At 44.0% G+C, this 20,914-nt stretch overlaps 1 long non-coding RNA gene across 1 annotated transcript; it reads left to right on the top strand.

The window, feature by feature from the left end:
• Positions 1-4,037: 4,037 nt before the first annotated feature.
• On the top strand, positions 4,038-16,689 carry LOC148148044 (uncharacterized). Its single transcript, XR_015759297.1, has 3 exons — positions 4,038-4,123; positions 6,010-6,139; positions 16,491-16,689. It is a non-coding gene; the product is annotated as an uncharacterized LOC148148044 (long non-coding RNA).
• Positions 16,690-20,914: the final 4,225 nt, after the last annotated feature.

Raw genomic sequence — 20,914 nt, 5'->3', positions numbered from 1 at the left:
CACTCATTTTAGGCACCACCAGGGCCACTCAGCTCCCGATTGTGTTACCGCCCTGATTCACAACCTGACAACCAGCTGAATCCCAGAGGTGAGGTGAGTGTGATAACTCAGTCCCGCTGCAAGACCACTATTTCTAGCTGATTCCACCCTTGTCTCAGCTCATATACTTTCATCCACCTTGTGTTATCTCCAGACTTCATTATCCAAACACACTGCTGGCCAGCTTCCCACATTCAACCTCCTTGTAATCTCAAGAAAAACTAAATCTCTGCTGTCCAAGTACTCCCTCGTACCAAAACTTGTTGATCCATCAAAAGGCTGCTATTCATAATCAACAACATAGAGCCACTGCGATGTACAGCATGGAAACAGACCCTTCAATCCAACCTGTCCATGCTGACCAGATATCCCAACGCAATCTACTCTCACCTGCCAGCATCCGGCCCACTTCCCTCAATTTAAAATTCTCACTCTTGATTTAATTCCTGGTTGTGATCATCCCGAGCTTGCTGCATCTCACACCCTTTGAGACCTCGACAACCCATTCTGTTCGAGTCTCCCAATGACCTGTTAATTCATTATTTCACCTGTGTGGCTGCTTTTACAGTTGCCAAAGCAACAAGGTCTGAAATTCGCAGCCAAAACCTCACAGGTCTGCTTTCCCCCTTTAAGACATTCCTCAAAACCTGCTTATTTGGCAATGGATTTGGTCACATGACCTAATATCATCCTTCTCTGGCCTTACGTCTAAAGTTCCCAATAATATTTTTGTGAAATTAAAAGCAGGATAATAAAACTACAAACTGTTCTTGATTTGGACATTATCTTCAAATAATCACTGTTGCTGTAAAGAATACTCTGTAACATCTCTTACCCAACCACATTGTGGGAGCACCTTCACCACACAAACTGCAGCTGTACAAGAAAGTCAAACATCACCCTCTCCCCAGGCAACAGGGCTTTGGCATTAATCACTGGTATCTGTGGAAGGAGAAACACAGTTGATGTTTCAGGGAGTGCAAAATGCATTACAGGGAATGAAAATGGTGCAGAATTTGATAGTCAGAAATGGAAGGAAAATGCATTTGCTTATTGGAAAAAAAGAATTCTTGACTGTCAAAGATTTTCCAGAAAAAAATTAATAAGCAGCACATGGTCAGGGGCTGGGCAGCAGTGAAAAATTAACTTACAAAAATGTCTGTAAAAGTAATAGTAAAATACTAAACAGACCAAATATACACGCATTGTTCGAGACTGAGGAAGCTGGATATTGATAAAGTGGTCATGAGCGAGCCCAGAGATGAAGCAGAGCAGACTGTGTTATGATCCCACAGTCATAGAGATGTATAACACCGACAAAGACCCTACAGTCTAACTCATCCATGCCAACCAGGTATCCAAACCTAATTATTCCCATTTGCCAGCACTTGGCCCATATCCCTGTAAATGCTTCCTAATCGTATCATGTGTCTATTTAGATGCCTTTAACATGTTTTAATTGTACTAGCCTCCACCACTTCCTCTGGCATTCATTCCACCCACTGCATGAAAGAGTTGTTCTTTAGGCGCCTTTGAAATTTTATCCGTCCAGCCGAAAGCAATGCCCTCTACATCTGGACACCACCACTCCAGGGAAAACACCTTGTTCATTTACTCTATTCATGCCCCTCATGATTGTATAAACCTCCATAACATCACCGCTCAGCCTATGGCACTCCAGGGAAAACAGCCCCAGCCTTTTACGCCTCACCCTACAGCTCAAATCCTCCAACCCTAACAACATCCTTGTAAGTCTTTTTTGAAACCTTTCAAGTTTCACAGCACCCTTCTGATAGGAGGCAGGCCAAAACTGCACACACTATTCCAAAAGTAGCCTAACAAATGTCCTGTACAGCAACATGACCTCCCACATCCTATACTCAATGCTCTAACCAATAAAGGAAAATATACTGAACACCTTCTTCAGCATCCTATCGACCTGCAACTTGACTTGCAAGGACTATGAACCTGCAGTCCAAGGTCTCTTTGTTCCGCAAGCATCTCCAGGGCCTTGCCATTCAGTGTATAAGTCCTGCCCTGATTTGCTTTTCCAAAATGCAGCACCTCATTTATCTAAATTAAAACCCACCTGATCAATATCTTATTGTAATCTGAGGTAACCTTCATTATCCACAATACCTCCAATTTTGTATGACCTGCAAACTCATTTACGATACCAAATCATTTAAATGAATGACGAAACAAATCCAGAAATAAACATCCATTTCTCTGAGTTTGAATGTGCTCTGTGTAAATCCTGCCCAATGACTCTGTACCAGAGAAAGGCTGCACATGCGCCTGGCTGCACCTTGCCCCCTACAAAGCTGGCAGCTCCGCACATGTCCAGTGAATTCTTGCCCCGAATAAAGATGGCGGCGTGCACTCATGCCTGCAGCCACACTGAGGCAATTCCCTGTTTACTGAAAACACGAGACCGGGACGTTCAAATTTGTGTTTTCTGACGTGCACATTTTGTTTGTAAAACCTCTCCGCTCATACAGAATCGCTCTCACCTCCTGCAGTTCCACAGACAGCCTTGATGATTTTTGCGGGTACCTATTCTCTGCCTGGTTACTCATTTGTCCTCAGTGTATTTGTACAATCACTTTGGATTCTCCTTAAACCTATTTCCTAAAGCTATCTCATGTCCCCTTTTTGCCCTCCTGGTTTACCTCGAATATACTCCTACTGCCCCTATACTCCTCTCGGGATTCACACAAACACAGCTCTCTGTACTTGCCATATGCCTCCTTCATTTTCTTGACCAGGCCCACAATTTCTTTCATCAGGCAGAACTCTTTACACCTACCAGCCTTGGCCTTAACAGGAACTTACTGTCTATATACTCTCATTGTCGCAAGCCTGTGGAGGCAATGGCAGATGAGGGTACAGAAGCAATCTTTCTCAGTAAAGAGGTAATGTTAGGAAAGATAACAGCCTAAAGGTAGATGGGTCTCCTGGCTCTGATGAAATCCATCCCAGGGATAAAAGAGATGGTGGAATATGTGAGGTCAACCATTTTGGTCGGACTAACAGCAAACTGGATGATGAAATGGTGAAAACGTGCACCATGCTGCTGTACAGAGGGAGCTGGGTGTCCTTGTGCATGAATCACAGGAAGTTGGTTTGCAGGTGGAGCAGGTAATTAAGGCAGTGAAGGGAATATTGTCCTTCCTTGCCAGAGGGATGGCTATGCTGCAGCTGTACAGGGTGCTGGGGAGGCCACACCTGGAGTACTGTGTACATGTTTGGTCTCCTTACTTCAGGAAGGATGTACTGGCACTGGAGGGAGTACAGAGGAGGTTCAGTAGTTTGAGTCAGGAGTTGAGGGTTGGTGTATGTGGAGAGATTGAGAAAACTGGTTCTATAGTCATTGTACTTTAGAAAAATGGGAGGTTGGATAGGAAACAATAAAATTAGGAAGGGAGTAGACAAGACAGAAGCAGGGAGGCTATTTCCACTGGGGGTGGGTCAAACTACAGAGCATTACCTCAAATAAGGGGGAGGAGATTTATGACTGAGTTCAGGAGGAGCTTCCTCAGCTAAAGGGTTGTGAATCTGTGGAATTCCCTGCCGAGTGCAGCATTTGACGTTATCAACTTGAATGTCTTTAAGGCAAAAGGTAGATTTGTGAAAGGAAAAGAATTAAGGGTTATGGTGAGAGAGCAGGAAAGTGGAGCGGAGGCCATGAGAAGATCAGCCCTGATCTTATTGAATGGTAGAGCAGACTTGAGGGTCCAGATGAAAGTTCTTGCCTTGTGCCATCAAAATTGGCCTTTGTCTAATTCAGAACCTTAACTTTTAGATCTGGTATATTATTTTCTGTAACTATTTTAAAACTAGTAGAATTATCAGAGACCCCCAACAGTGTGGAAGCAGGTCATTCAGCCCATCACATTGATACTGACCTGGAGAGCCTCCTAACCTCCCCCTGTAACATTGCATTTCCCAGGGCCAGCCAACCTACACATCCCTGAACACTGTGGGCAATTCAACCTGGACAATCTACCCAACCTGCACATCTTTGGACTGTGGGAGGAAACCAGAGCACCCGGACGAAATCCATGCAGAAAACCCCAATAAGGTGATTATCCCTTTCTTATTTCCCAGTTCCACTTAAATAACTTCACTGAGCGTACTCCCAGGAACATCTTCCCTTAGCAAAACCATAATGATATCCCGAATCAAAAATGCCACTCCCCCTCCTCTCTTGTCCCCATTTCTATTCTTCCTATAGCATCTATACCCTGGAACATTAAGCTGCCAGGCCTATCCATCCCTGAGTGATGCCTCTGTAATTACTATAATATCCCAGTGCCATGTTCAAAACCATACCCTGAGCTCCTCTGCCTTCCCTGTCAGGCCTCTTCTATTGAAGTAAATGCAGTGCAACTGCTCAGTCCGACTTCATTCTGTGCCTTGCCCTTGCCTGCCTTGACTATTTGACTTCTGAACTGTACCAGCCTCAGACATATCTCTTTCCTCACTATCTTCTTGGGTTTACACCCACTCCCTCACAGGTTTAATGCCTCCCGAGTATCACCAGCAAGTCTCCCTGCCTAGATCTTAGACACCTTCCAATTCAGGTACAATCCATCCTTCTTATGCAGGTCAAATCTACTCCAGAGGAAATCACAACGATCCAAAAAACGTGGATCCTTTTCCCCTGCACCAGCTCCTTAGCCACTCATTGAGCACCTCCTCCTCTGTAATATGGACATTGTCCAAGATGTCACCATTTATTTCCCCACATTCTATATCTCCCATGTACTTCTTCACAGTAAACACTAATGCAAAATACTTGTTTCCTATCTCGGCCATCGCCTGCAGCTCCACACAATGGCTGCCTTGCTGATCTTTGAGTGTCTCTATTTTCTCCCTAGTTATCCTTTTGTTCCTCATGTATTTACAAAAGCCCTTTGGATTATCCTTAACCCTATTCGCCAAAGCTGTCTCACGTCCCTTTTTTGCCTCCTGATTTTCCTCTTAATTATACTCCTACTGCCTTTATACTCGAAATTTCTTTGAATTGGAATAAATGCAAAACATTACATCCTGACAAAACAAACGAGGGTAGGACTTACACTCAATAAAAGTAGGGCCTTGAGTAGTGATATGGGAACAAAGAAACCGAGGGCTTCACATCTTTGAAGTTTGTGTCACATGTAGACAGGGTGGTTAAGGTGCTTAGCACACTTACCTTCATTGTTCAGACCTTTGAGTACAGGAGTGGGGACGTTGCATTGAGGATGTACAGGACGTTGGGGAGGCCTCTTCTGGAATACTCTGTCCAGTTCTGGTTGTGCTGTTATAGGAAGGATATTATTAAATTGGAGCAGGTTCAGGAGAGATTTACCTGCATGTTGCCATGAATGGAGGGATGGTGTTCTAAGGAGAGGCTGGATAGGCTGGGAATTTTTTCACTGGAGTGCAGGAGGTTGAGGGGTGACCTTATTAGAGGTTTACAAAATCAGAAAGAGCGTAGATAAGGTGAATAGCCGGGGGAGAGGGGGATTCAAATCTCGGGTGCATTCATTTTGAGAAGAAATGAGAAAGATTTGAGAAAAGACATTAGGGTTTTAAAAACAATTTATATGTGTGAAATGAACTTCCAGAGGAAGTGGTAGCTGTGAATACAATTACAATATTTAAAAGACATTCAGATTAGTACATAAATAGGAAACATTTGGATGGATGTGGACTAAGCGGAGGCATGTACAATTAGTTCAGTTTGGAATTATGGTTGGCATGGACTGGTTCGGACCACAGGGCCTGTTTCCTTGCTGTATAACATTATGACTCTAATCCTTACTAACTCTAAATTCCTCCATCCTCAACTCTCCCGATGACTGTCACCTCATCCAGCCTCACAACTCTTCCTTATTTATATAATTCCTCACCAGCCACAGAACGCTCCCTCTCTCATGTCCTCCAGTTTCTCAGATCTCTGTGATATGTGCCTTTCTTTAGTTTCAGCCTTGAGGATGCCCTCATTCACTCCGATTGGTTGGAAGACAAACTGGTACGACCTGGTCCTCCAGTACTGCCCTCTGCCCCCTATTGGCCTGCGCTGACATCAATCATCGGGGCCCATTGTGAGGTGAGTGGTGGCATCCTGCCTCTCTCTGCCCTGGGATGAGCTTCAACATTCACAGTGAATGGGGCAGTATCACTGAGCACAGGGGCTGGGGCTATTCAGCCCATTTGGGATGTACCCTCTCCCTCTGGAGATGCTGCAAATCTGTCCCAATTCCCTTCCCATTTGCCCAATGCCCCCCAAATCTTCCCTTAAAAAGTAAAATTCCAAATCTGTTAATGAATAACTGCTGAGTCTGTGTCCAGCTGCCATTCAGACTGCTCCAGATGCTCAGAACTTACTGAATAAAATAATGTTCACATGTTCACATATTATTTGCCAATTACCTGAAAATAATTACTAAAATTGTGACATTGTAAACAATTCCCCTCTCTCTGAAAATTAAATATCCTAGAAACAAATTTGCAGCTGGTTGAAATCACAACTTCACCGTCTCAGCTCCAAGGACAATTATCTGTGCTTCTGCTAGCTCTCCACAAAAGAGGAACACATCTTATTTTCATTTGTTAGTGTCATAGAGATGTACAGCACAGAAACAGACCTTCAATCCAATTTGTCCATGCCAAATAGGAATCCTAAACTAATGGAGCACAATTTGCCAGCTATTGGCCCGCATCATTCGAAACCCTTCCTCTTCATGTACCCAATCGGATGCCTTTCAAATGTTGTCATTATATCAGCCTCCACTACTTCATCTGGCAGCTCATTCCACACATACACCACACACAGCTTGAAATGTTTGCCCCTTAGATGAATTTTAAATCTTTGCCTTCTCAACTTAAGCCCATGTTTTCTTCTTTTGAACACACTTAACCTGGGGGGCGGGGAGGAGGAGGAGGGAGAAGACCCTGGCTGTTCAACTTATCCATACACCTCATGATTTTATAAATCTTCATAAGGTCACCTCTCAGTCTTTGACTCTCCAGGGAAATTAACCCTAGCCTTTTCAGCCTCTCCCTGTAATCCTCCAATCCTGGCCAAATCTTTGCAAATCTTGTCTGAACTCTTTCAAGAATCACAACATCCTTCCCAGAACAGGAAATTTCGAACTGAAGACATAATTCCTGAAATGGCTTAATCTATGTCGTGTCCAGCTACAATTTGACGTCCCAGCTTCTGTATTTAATGCATTGAATAAATATAAGCACACCAAACGCCACCTTCACTAGTCTGCCTACCTGTGGCTCTACTTTAAAGCAACAATGAACTTGCGCTCCATGGTCTCTATATTCAGAAACACTCCCAGGGATTTACCATTCAATGCATAAGTGCTGCCATGATTTGCCTTTCCAAAATCCAACAGCTTACATTTGCCTAAATTGAACTCAGTCTGCCATTCCTCGCCCCGATGGCCCGTCTAATCAAGATATGTTGCATTCTGAACTAACCTTCACTGTCCACTACACCTCCAATTTTGGTGTCTTCTGTAATCCTCCTGACCATATCTCATATATTCACATTCAAGTCAATTATTTAAGGACCCAATATCCATTCCTGCAGCACACTGCTGCTCACAGGCCTCCAGTCCACAAATTAAACCCTCTTTCACTACCCTCTGCCTCCTACTGTCAAGCCAGTTTTGTATCCAAATGGCTGGTTCTCCCAACATTTCATGTTATCTAACCTTGCTAACCAGTCTGCTTTGTGGAACATAGTTCAGGGTCCATATAGACAACGTCCACAGTCTGCCTTCATCAATCATCTTTGTCACATCTTCAAAAAAACTCAATCAAGTTAGACAGAGAGAATTTCCCACACACAAAGCCATGTTGACTATCCCTTATCATTCTTCGTCTTTCTAAATACATGTAAATCCTCTGAATCCCTTCCAACAACTTGCCTGCCATTGTCTTCAGGCTCACTGTTCTCTTGTTCCCTGGCCTTTCCTTACCAACGTTTTAAATAATGGCACACGTTTTCCAGCACCTCACCTGTCACAAATGATGATATAAATATCTCAGGGAGGGGCACTGCCATCACTTTCCTAGATTTCCACAAATTTCTGGGATTCACCTTAAAGGTCCCAGGGATTTATCCACCTTGCTACGATTTAAGACACCCAGTACTACCTCCTCTGTAATATGGTCAGGAGCCGGGCAGCAGTGGATAATTCATTTACAGAAAAGTCTGTGAACGTAATAATAAAATACTAAACAGAGCAAAAATACACTCATGAGACACTGAGGAAGCTAGATAATGAACAAGGGGTCATGAAGGAGCCCAGAGGTGAATTAGAGCAGTGTTGACTTTTATGATCCCACAGTCAGAGATGTCTAGCACCGAAACAGACTCTTCAGTCCAATCCGTCTATGCCAAACAGATATTCTAAGCTAATCTATTTCCATTTGCCAGCACTTGGTTGACATCCCTCTGAACCCTTCCTATTCAAATGCCTTTGAAATGTTACATTTTTGTTGCCCTTTAGGCTCCTGTTGAATCTTCCCCTCTCACCCTAAACTTATATCCTCTAGTTCTGGGATCCACCACCCCAGGGTAAACACCTTGTCTATTTATGATATCCATGCGCTATCCTCACGATTTTATAAACCTCTTCAACATCACTCAGCCTATGACACTCCAGGGAAAATGGCCCCATCCTATTATGCCTCTCCCTGCAACTCAAATCTTCCAATCCTGGCAACATCCTGGAAAATCAATTCTCAAACCTTTCAAGTTTCAGTGCCTCCTTCTGATAGGAGGGAGACCAGAATTGCACACAATATTCCAAAGGTGGCCAAACCAATGTCCTGTCCAGTTCCTTTGCACAATGCTCGGACCAATAAAGGAAACCATATCAAACACCTTCTTCAATATCCTATCTCCATGTGACCCTCCTTTCAAGGAATTATGAACCTGCACTCCAAGGTCTCTTTGTTCATCAAGGCTCTCCAAGACCTTACAATTCAGTGTGAGAGTCCTGCTCTGATTTGCTTTTCTAAAATGCAGCACCTCACATTTATCTAAATTAAACCCTATCTGCCACTCCTCAGTCCAATGGCCAATCTGATCATAATCCATTGTACTCTGAGATAACGTTTATCATTGTCCATATTATCTCCAATTTTGGTGTCACCTACAAACTTACTACCTGTACCGCCTCTATTCACATCCAAATCATTTAAATGAATGAAGAAACAAATCCAGAAAAAAACATCCATTTGTCTGGGTTTGAATGTGCTCTGTGTAAATCCTGCCCTATGACTCTATACCAGGGAGGGCTGCACATACACCCCTCTGAACTTTGCCCCCGACAAAGCTGGCGGCCGCACGTGTCCGGTGAAACGTTGTCCCGAATAAAGATGGCGGCGATCACTCGATGAGGTTATTTTCAGGTTTACTGCAAAAACGGGACTGTAAGTTTCAAATTTGTATTTTCCGATGTGCACCAAATATTTGTAAAATCGCTCAGCCCATACCAACAACATTTCCGACCCACTTCCTGCTGTTTATTTATTTCCTTATCGACACCTCTCGGCCCTCACATCCCGCACATCAGCGCCCACCGCGCGGATGAACACGTGGTATACTCTAGTCACGCGCCTCATTTCCTCTGATTGGTCGGAGGACCAAAGCCCCGCCAGCTCTGCCCCTGTCTTTCCATTGGTGTGCCGCTGACATCAATCACCGGGGCCCATTGTTGCCTGGAGCATGCGCATTGCTTCGTGGCTTTTGTTGCTGTTTATCAGTTACAAGAGTGAAGGACAATGTTAAAAATCACACAACCACCTGATGAAGAAGCTGCAAAGCGAATGCTTCCTAATAAACGTGTTGGACTATAATCTGGTGTTCTATGAATTTTTATTTTTTCCATCCTAATCCAAGGAGAAAGTGAGGACTGCAGATGCTGGAGATCAGAGCTGAAAAATGTGTTGCTGCAAACGTGCAGCAGGTCAAGCAGCATCTAAGGAGCAGGAGAATCGATGTTTCGGGCATAAGCCCTTCTAAGGAACGGCTTATGCCCGTAACATCGATTCTCCTGCTCCTTGGATGCTGCCTGACCTGCTGCGCTTCTCCAGCAACACATTTTTCAGCCTTCATCCTAATCAAACACCAGCACCTGCAAGTCAAGAGTGCGGGAGGAATGCAAAATATAAGATCAAAAGAACAAGGAACAGGAGAAGGCCATCCTGCCCTTTGAGCTTGCTCTGCCATTCAATAAGATCATGGCTGATCATTTTGTGGAGGCAGAACCATTTACCAACGTTCTCACCATATCCCTTAATTAATTATTTATTTTTTTAAAACAATCTACCTTAGCTTTAAAAACGTTTACTGAACTAGCATCAGCTACTTCCCTGGGCAATGAATTCCATAGAGTCAAGAAGTTCCTTCTCAATTCAGTCCTAAATTTGCTGTCTCGAATCTTAAGGTGATGCCCTCTTGACGCAGCTTCACCTGCCAGTGGAAACATCCTCTGTACTTCTACTTTATCCATTCCGTTAATTATTTTATATGTTTCCATTCTTCGGAAATCCAATGAATATAATCCCAATCTACTCAGTCTCTGTTAACCCAACCCCCTCAACCCGGAATCAACCTAGTTAACCTCCTCTGCACCCCCTTGTGAGAAACAAAAGCCCACTCACATCAATAATTTCAGTCCGAGACCAAATTTCTGAACAGCAGTGTCGTTTTATTTGTACACCTGCAGGTGGGTGCTTTGTCTAATTGCCAGGTAAGGCAATGACAAAATGCACAGTATATCCCCCCTCGAGTGCCAGTACAGTCTTTCTCAAGTAAGACGACAAACACTGCATGCAGTCCTCCAGGTGAGGCCTTGCCAGCACCCAATACAGCTGGAACATCACCTCTGCTTTTCAACACAATCCCTTCAGCAATGAAGGACAAAATTCCATTTGTTTTCTGAATTAATTGCTGTTCCTGGTGACCAACCTTCATGCAGAAGGCTCCTCAGGTGCCTCTGCATAGCAAATGATGCAACTTTAAAATTCAAGTCATAATCTCTTTTTTAATGTTACTCCAACCAAACAGTATGACTTTACATTTATGAGCATTCTATTCCAAATGCCACTCAATGTATCAACGTTCCACTGTAAAGTTACACAGTCCTCCACACACTTTTTTCTGCTACTCATCTTAGTGTCAAATGCAAACTTTGATACCCTACATGTGGTCCCCAACTCCAAATCATCTGTATCAATTGCATATAGTTGCAGTCCCAACACTGATCCGTGAGGCACACTACTAGTCACTGATTGCCAGCCAGAACAGTACTCATTTATCCCCACACTTTGCTTCCTGTTAGTCAACCAATCTTCTATCCATGCTAATACCCTACCCCAAACGCCATGCACCCTTATATTATGCAACAGCCTCTTGTACAGCACCTTGTTGAAGGACTTTTGGAAATCCGGGTACAGCGCATCCACTGGGTCCCCGTTGTCCACCTTGCACGAAATGTCTTCATAGTAGATTAAAATCGCCCGTGATAATAGCCGTACGATTTTTACAGGCATTAGTTATTTCTTTGTTTATTGCCCATCCCAATGTTATTATTTGGTGCCCTGCACACTACACCTGTCAGTGACTTTCTTGTTAGAATTTTGAATGCATCACTACTGTTTCTCCTAATGTACAGCAATAACAACAACTACTTGCATTGTATGGAATCTTTCACAATGGCAAATCTCCTCAGGTGCTTCATGGATGATCAAAACGTTGATTAAAGAGAATGATTTTAAAATACATCTTAAAGGAGGATAGAAATGGTTAGGGAGGGTATTCCACAGACTTCTGCCCTTGACAGTTCCAATTGTGGAGTGATGCAGTTTGTGTGGGTTAGAAAGGGAACGTGCAAAGGGGAAATGGAGGAGCGCAGGCAGTGCATAAGGTCTTCAGGACAGAGGAGGTTCCAGACAAAATCTATCTGTCATAAAGAGTATGGCTGCCTCATCGGGTTTGAAGCACTGCAATGGGTCCATGCACATCATGTTAGTGGAGGAGAGTATAACGGTGGCTGGGAGAACTTTTGATAAGGACTCAGCTACTGAGGTAGTATGAACTGAGGTTAGAAACAGGAGAGGAGAGGTCACACTGCTTGCAGTTTTTTATTTAAAGTCCTCCAAGAGTTCCAAAGAGGTGGAAGAGATGATTAGCAAAATTATTCTGGGTAGGAGTGAAAGGAACAGGGTGGTCATTTTGGGGGACTTTAACTTGGTTCACGTCAGTAACTCCTTGAAAATGGCAACAGAAGTGTTTCAGATGGGAAAGAAAGCAAATGGAACACTGGCCTTTATCGGTCACAACGTTGGTATAATGGTTTGCATCTGATGTTGTAATTGTATAAAACCTCTGTTTGGACACATTTGGAGTACTGGGTGCAGTTCTCATCTCCACACAATAGGAAGGACATAGAGGCTTTGGAGAGGGTGCAAAAGGGGTTTATCAGCATGCTGCCTGTGTTGGGTTTTTGAGCATGTGTTAGGTGTAAGAAGAAATTAACCAAAGTTGGATTATTTTGTGAGAGTATCAGAGGCTGACATGCGATCAGGTACAGGAATATAACATTAGGAGAGGGATAGATAATGTGGATAGTCGGAATCTCTTCCAGTGTGTAAATTTCAAATACGAGAGTGCGTAGGTTTAAGGTGAGAAAGGGAAAGTTTAAACGAGAGGCAAGATTTGTTTTTTACATAGAAAGTGTATGTTACTGGGGATATCATAGAAACATAAATGTGTGTGAAGTTTTGAAGTGGCATTTAGAGAGAAACATGAACAGGCAGAGAATAAAGGGATATGGACCATGTACAGACATGGGATGTGTAGAGTATAGCGTTATGGTTGGTACAGACATGGTGGGCCGAAGTGCCTATTGCTGTGCTGTAGTGTTCTATTTTCTAACTTCCCAGCATCTACCCGATCAAAACCCTTCAGAATCTTGGATGTTGCATTGAATTCTCTCTCATTTATCTAAGCCTCAATGCGTTCGACCTCAATCTACTCCACCTCTTGTTGGGAAATTCATCCATTTCCAGGACACAGCCGTGGGTGTACGGGGAGTACAGTCCGGGGCTGAGGACACAGCCGTGTGTGTACAGGAGTACTGTAGGGGGCTGAGGGCACAGTCATAGGTGTACAGGTGTACAGTAGTGACCCTTCTCTGACCTACCTCCAAGAGACGAATATCTTTGCTTCTGGCAGTCACACTGTTCATAGTATTCTGGGTGTGGTCTGACTCGTATCTTATATAGTTTTGGCAAGACCTTCTTATTTTTAGACTCCATTCCCTTTGAAATAAATGCCAGCATTTGATTTGCCTTCTTTATTACCTGCTGACCCTGTAAGCAACTTTTTCAGATTGATGAACAAGAACAAGCAGAGGTCGATTGGGTGAAGTAAAACTCACAAAACACCAGGTTATAGTCCAACAGGTTTATTTCAAAGCACCAGCTTTCGAAGTCCAGGTGATCATTCTGAAAGATGAAAACTTAAACTATATTTGTTTGATATTACATTCCATGGCACTGCTACCCTGTTGCTATAAATTCTGTGTGTTATGATTTTGCTCCATAACCAACTGATGAAGAACCAGCCCTCTAGTGCCTCCAAATAAACCCGCTGGACTGGAAGCTGGTGTTGTGTGATTTTTAACGTTGCCCATCCCAGTCTAAGACTGGCTTCTCAACATCATGCTCCCATCAACTTGGTGAGTCTGTTTTAAGGAAAAGGAATGACTGGCGAATGGGAGGCTTTTAAAAGTGTAATATTATGAATCCAGGGCCAGTGTGTCCCTGTTAGAGCGACGGGAAATGCTGGCAGATTTAGGGATCACTGTCTGGATATTGAGGCTCTGTTCATAAAAAAGAGGAAGGCACACATTGTCTTCAATGTTTCCGTATCTACATAACCTATTCCAGTCCAAAAGACACGATCATTCGGTGGAGATTCGACAATCCTCTCGGGTCCCTGCAGCACTCCCGATCTGTAGAACCCACTGAAAGCCTGTGATTCTCCCGATCCAGTTCCGACAAGACTCACTATCTATGTGACATCCTCCCGTCGCCAGCACCCATCCTATCAATGTAAGCTCCTCCTGTATCTCCATCCATTTACTCATCTCCATAACCCTCTCCAGCTCTTACACCCCTATCTCTGGAAACGTCACCCTTCCCACTTTGACCAAACTGGAGGAGGTTACGAATGATTTCTTATCTGTAAAACTGTCACCAACCAAAATTACTACCCTTCTGGAAAATCTGTCAGAAACCACACCCTCCATATCTAAATAATGTGCAGAAGTGAACCTTCCTAACACCTTCAGTCACGACTACCCTCCATATCTCTGTTTGGTCCTCCCAATCTGTACAATCCACTTTATCTTTGTAATCTGGTCCAATCACCGAAATCCCTCTCTGTCTGTGTAAACCGCTCCATCCTACCAACTTCCTTCTCCCTGTAAACTACTCCATCCCTCCCAACCTCTCCATCTCCGTGAACTCCTTCAGGCCCTACAGCTCTCCACATTTCTGTAACACCCTGTGGCTCTATGGTCCTCCCTCCCTGTGAAACCACCTCCAGTTCCCACAACCCTCCCAGTCTGGGTCGTCTGCTCCAGATCAGGCCATTGATGTCTCTGTTACCTCTGGCACTCTGAGCAAACCTTCCGAATTGTGTCTATTCATTCAGATCCCATCCTCTCCAGCCTCTCAAAACCTCTTCCAGCCATTGTAACCCTCCTTATTTAGAACGCTGACCAGTAAAGCGCAGCACAGACTTTTCAGCCCCTGATGATGTGCCGATCTTTTATCCTACTCCAAGATCAAAATAACCTGCAGACCATTCAAAGAAGAAAAGAACAAAGAAAATTCCAGCACAGGACCAGGCCCTGCGGTCCTCCACACCTGTGCCGATCCAGATCCTCTGTCTAAACCTGCTGCCTATTTTCTAAGGATCTGTATTCTTTTGCTCCCTGCCCATTCATGCATCTGTCTAGATACATTTTAAATGACGTCATCGTTCCGGCCTCGACCACCTCTGTTGGCAACGCGTTCCAGGCCCCCATCACCCTTTGCATAAAGAACGTTCCACGTTTATCTACCTTAAACCTTTCCCCTCTCACTTTGAACTCATGACCCCTAGTAATTGAGTTCCACACACTGTGGAAAAAATATTCTTGCTATCCACCCTGTCTGTACAACCCATGATTTTTTAGACCTCAATCAGGTCCCCAGTCAACCTTTGTCTTTCTAATGAAAATAATCTGAATCTATTCAAGCTTCCTTCATAGCTAGCCCCATCCTGGTGAACTTCCTCTGCACCCTCTCCAAAGCATGTGCATCGTTTTGGTAATATGGTGAACAGAACTGCACGTAATATTCCAAATGTGGTCGAACCAAAGTCCAATACAACTGTAGCTTGACATGCCAACTCTTTGCCTCAATCTCCTGTCCAGTGAAGGAAATCATGCCGTATGCCGCTTTAACTACTTTACTGACGTGCGTTGTCACCTTCAAGGAACAAAGGACCTGAATACCCAGATCTCTCTGTATGTCAATTTTCCCCAGGACTGTACCAGCCGTTGGAACTGTTGTTATCTGTGCCCTCTCCAGCAGGCGCTGCAACACTCCTCACATCTGTAAATGCATACAGACAATGCAGCTCTCCTTTTTATATCTGACATCCTCCCCGATTTATAATTCTTACAGTTCGTCGCAATATCTCACCTCCTCCATTCCCATCTTTGCTAGAATTTCTTTATTCTTGTTAAAACTTCTGATCACCTAACACCTCTCCCTTTTAAAATTTTTAACCCCTTCAGCTTCTGTAATTCTCCATATAACTGTAATCGATGATAGAACAGGTTCCCTTCCTTAAATCTCTGTAGGTACAATGGTTGCATGTGCTAAATTGGCACTTTTCATCCTCCTTATCCATCTCAGGACTTCCAGCCCCTACATTCCCACTATTTGGAATGCTCCCATTCTCTGCACCTCCTCATGTCCTGAGGGTCCTTGAACACCATCAGTGCTCCAAAAGTTTATATTCCCCCCAGTTACTGCAAGTCTTCTAACTCTGTAACATCCAACAGTCTCAAGTTCCATACAACATTTGCTGGCTCTCAATTTGCATTTGATGAACTCTACACATCTCTGTAAGCAGCTCAGAAAAAAAACTCTTTAGACTTTATGAAGTTTCTTCATGAACAAGCCACTATCACTCTCTTTCCTTTGCCTTCGTCAGTGTCTGCAACTCTCGCTGTATCTTCCAGTAACGTTCTTTAGTTGCTGCCGGTCTGCCTGGCTCCCCAGATAACCTGTTCCATCCCCTACAGCTCGCTCAATCACCGTAACATCCTCTGCTCTGTCTAATCCTCCTCTTTTCTACTGTTTTCGAGGCACAACAGCGATCCTGTAAGAGAGCAGTGCGGAATGGGATGTTATAAATCTCAGCTGAGGCTTGAAGCCTACCATTATCTGGGAGTCACAATGGGAGAGAACCTGAGAGAGAGCAGCACAAAGCGGGAGAATATTAATCAGCAGCGAGGATCGAGGTCGACTAGGACTTGGAGTTGGAGAAGCAGCAGAGCAGAAGGCTCGAAATCAGCACCGAGTCACAGAGGGAGTGACCATGTGAGGAAGCAACCTGGAGCAGGTACATGTGGCTCACTCTCACCTGGGTGTTACAGAAGCACCAAAGTGGGAGGATATAAATCAGCACTGAGGATCGAGGTGTGGTCATACCTTGGCGTCACAGAGACGGTGACCCTGGGAGGGAGCAGAGTGGAGTGGGAGATGGGAGATCACACGTACCTGGGAGTCACAGAATTCCTTGTGGGGCGTGTGGGAGGATTGAAAATAACTTGGTGTGTGTATGAGTCCATAAAAGAATAGTAGAGGAGACTACCAGCATTCTCAAAATAATGGGAGATACAGTTGGTACTAATTTACAACAACATGTGAATTAGTGGAAGATGGAGTTAAAAACGGAAGCCTTAATCTGAGGTCCTCTGCATGGACATGAAAACTCGGAGTCTGGGGAGTTTCAGATGCAGATTGGAGTGTGGAAATCTGATGTACTGATCACCAAGGGCTGGCTCAAGGAATGGCACAACTGGGTGTTAAATATTGCTGGGGTTAAAGGATTCCAAAATGATCGAAGGGAAGGGAAAGGATGAAGGTAGAAGTATTAGTTTAGAGTAGCGTTAGTTAAGAAGTCCAAGAGAAAGAGGATTCATCAAAGGACAGAATTAATTTGGCTGGAACTACAGAACAAAAAGTATACAATGACACTGTGAGGTACAGTCTGTCGGCCAGCAACCAAAGAAATGATGAAGAGAATACATATTCAGGGTCATTTGAGAGCGATGACAATACTACAGATTAGTTATATTGAGAAACTTAATTTATCCAGATATTGACTGCATTATTGGTGGTGCAGGGTCACAAGGTTCTAGTATTCCTGGATTACATGTAGGAGAGCTCACTGCAGGAGTATGTGTCCAGCCCAAGAGAGCATGTACTGTTGGACCTGGTCCTAGGGAAAAGGTGGGGCAAGTGGATCTAGTGTCAGTAGGGGAAGATTTTGGGTCACAGAGATCATTTTATTGCAAAGTTCAGGATGATGGTAAAGAATGATATAAAATAATTGAGAGTGTGAACCATTAGTTGAATGAGAGCAGCCTTCAATGGGGAAAGAATAAAGCTGGGAAGGTTTGACTGGAACACCAATTTGGTCAGAAAAAGATAAAGTGAATCATGGGCTCCCTGCAAAGATGGCTTGGGTCCTGTCGAGGAATGGTCCCTCAAATAGGAATCAGCAAGATAACAAACCCAATGCTCCCTCGGTGACAGTGAAGAACAATAGAATTTGTGTCGGATGGAGAATCGAATTGGGAACCAGGAGGAATGCTGGAGGTTCAGAGGGGAGATGATAGAGCAGAGCGGAATTATGGGAAAACTGAGAGCCACCATAGAGCTGTCTCAGAATCTTCCTGTGTGCCCCTCATAATGAGCATGTTAAAAGATGGAGTAAGGCTGCATCAAAATTAGGAAGAGTATTTCTACCTGGAAAAAGATCTTCACAAGTAGTTAAGATGCACTTCGATGCATTGTCACTGCATGTTTGACTAAAACATTCAGGAGGTGATTAAATGATTTTTCATACAAACAAATGTGAGGATGTGAGTGATGGAGGAGATCATTACTCAGCAAAGAGTTCAGTTGAAGAGCTGGTGTAACCATGATTGGCCAAATAATACCCTTCTGTGCCATAAGGCGTCTATGTCATTCAGTGTGATGTCTTGAGAGTTCTCCAAATCCATAAATATCCCGTCTTTGTAACCTCGTTTTTTCGTTTTGATACATTCTAATCTCTGAAACCTCCATCAGCCAATGTAGCCCTCCTTATCTTTGTAACACATACAGGCCATATAATCCTTCTTTCTCTGGATAAACTTTCCTCTCTATAAAATATTTCTCAAGTCTTTCCGGCTCTCCCCTTCTCTGCAACTACTCTAATCCATAGAAACCTAATCTTTGCAATCTCCTCCAGTCCATACAATAATCAGCGTTACTAATACCCTCGTGATACAGATACAGATACAGCGTTACTAACCCCCTCGTGATACAGATCGCAGTATCTCCATAAACCCCAGTCACTACAGTGTTCATTATATCTCCAACTTTCTCCAGCACTGACAACCCTGCCCATCTCATTTCTTTGGTCCAGTCTCTACAGTTGTCCCTGTTGTGTAACCTACTCCCATGCCTAACCAGCTGTGTAACATCATCTAGTCCCGACCATGCTCCTGATTCTGTAACCACCTTCTGCCACGACACAGCTCACTGTCTCGGCAACCTCCAGATTCCAAATCCATCCCGATCTGTGGAAACTCCTCCATGCCTCCCTCTCTCTGAAATATCTGCCACATGTTAAAACTGCAATATCTCCACAGAAGCTGGTATCCTGTTACCAAATCCCCGGCTCAGAGCCGGCTCCTATAGCGAACAGAGCCCCTAATGCTTCTGTTTATTTCTGAGCCAGGATTCCCTGATTAGAGCAGGTTAACATTCCCAATCAGAGAACTTTTATTAATGAGGGTTACTTGACTGGCCTCGGTGCAATCACTATAAAAATGCTCCACATATCTCTAACGTTCATTAACATGTACAAATCCCCGAGTCTCTGAAACTTCCTCTAGTGCCGCCAATGCTGTCTCTAAATTTCCCCAAGGTCAGTCCTGTACCTTTCAGCCTACCCTCCTGTTATCAATCTCCTGCAGGACCAATACACTTTTTTTCCTGTATTCTACAAACTCTCAGTCTCGATGTTCTCCACTCAGAACGTCTCTTACTAATCACTAACTGGTTCTGAAAACTCGATCCGCCGTTTGTGTCTGACCTTCTCCATAAGGAGGAAGAGGTATTCGAAGCAGAGAGCTTCATAGGGCATGGAGACCTTTACACAAATAGGAATGTTTGTAGAAACTACTGGGTTTACAGAAGTGGGAAGGGTGATAGGACATGAAGGATGTTTCAGAGACTGGCAGTTTGTAGGCACAGTGGACAGAATTTTTATATCTGAAGCAAAGAGATAAAGAGAAATAAATCATGTGATCAATTGTCCAGGTAACATTTTCATCAGGTGTCGGGGAGGGTTTCTCTCTAAAAGGCTCTTGTAGCCAGAATATTGATCTGGCTGGTCCAGCTCCACTTTCACTTCAATCAAAACCTAAAACTATTCATGTCTTTGTGATCTCCTTCCCGCCCTAGCACAACCCATATCCCTGTAATAATCCAAAACCTTCACACACCTTCCTATCTCTGTAACTGACTATGGACCCTACAGCTATCCTGGACTTTGTACTTGCTGCCATCCCTGAATTCCTTCCTAACGTTTCAACAAGCCCAGTGAAATGGCAGCTTTAAATAGCATGAACCAGGTCAAATGGAGCTGTCATTATGGAGATGTGGCTGCAGTGTGAAAACAACTCAGTACTGGACATAACAAAGGGGTTTACCATTTACACAGCAAGGATAAAAAGGCTAACACAGTGAAGTACACTGTGTATAAAGATTGAGATCAGTATTATTGTGATGCTAATCAATTCACACTCTGCTCCTTCCTGCTTTCTCCCCGCATTCCTGAGTATTGGTAACCCTTGAAAACTTCAGAAAATAGCACAGTATAGAGGAAATCACTCTGCACACTATCCACATTGGACAAGATGTAATGTTATTTTAAAAGCCCTAGTTCTGTCTCCCCAGAGACGATAGGACTTCAGGTGAAGATCCCAGCACCTTTTAAAATGGTTTGAGAATTTCTGCCTCTACTCCACTTCCATGTGTGACTCCCAGATCCCGACCATACTCTGGGTGAAATAACAACCTTCCTCAGCACTTCAATAATATTTCAACCAACTGCATTTAATATTCACCGTTGGTAACGCAATTCTACAACAGGAGCAAGATGTTCGCTCCCTTTTGTACCCAGGCCCCTGACAATATGTGCACCCCAATCAAATCTCCTCTCAGCATCTTCTGTTCCTATCTTGCCCCATGGTGGCACAGTGGTTAGCACTGTTGCTTTACAGCGCCAGAGAACCGGGTTCAATTCCTGCCTCAGGCGACTGACTGTGTGGAGTTTGCACATTCTCCCAGTGTCTGCGTGGGTTTCCTCCATGTGCTCCGGTTTCCTCCCACTGTCCAAAATAAATGTGCAGGTTAGGTGAATTGTCCGTAGTGTTAGGTAAGGGGTAAATGGAGGGGTATGGGTGGGTTGCACTTTGGCAGGTCGGTGTGGACTTGTTGGGCCGAAGGG

This window comes from Chiloscyllium plagiosum, unplaced genomic scaffold (assembly GCF_037043375.1).
Source record: "Chiloscyllium plagiosum isolate Xiang-an unplaced genomic scaffold, Cpla_swu_hap1 HiC_scaffold_14, whole genome shotgun sequence".
NCBI classification, from domain to species: Eukaryota; Metazoa; Chordata; class Chondrichthyes; order Orectolobiformes; family Hemiscylliidae; genus Chiloscyllium; species Chiloscyllium plagiosum.
Note: the sequence above shows the minus strand (reverse complement) of the source record. Positions and strands in the feature narration are given on the sequence as shown.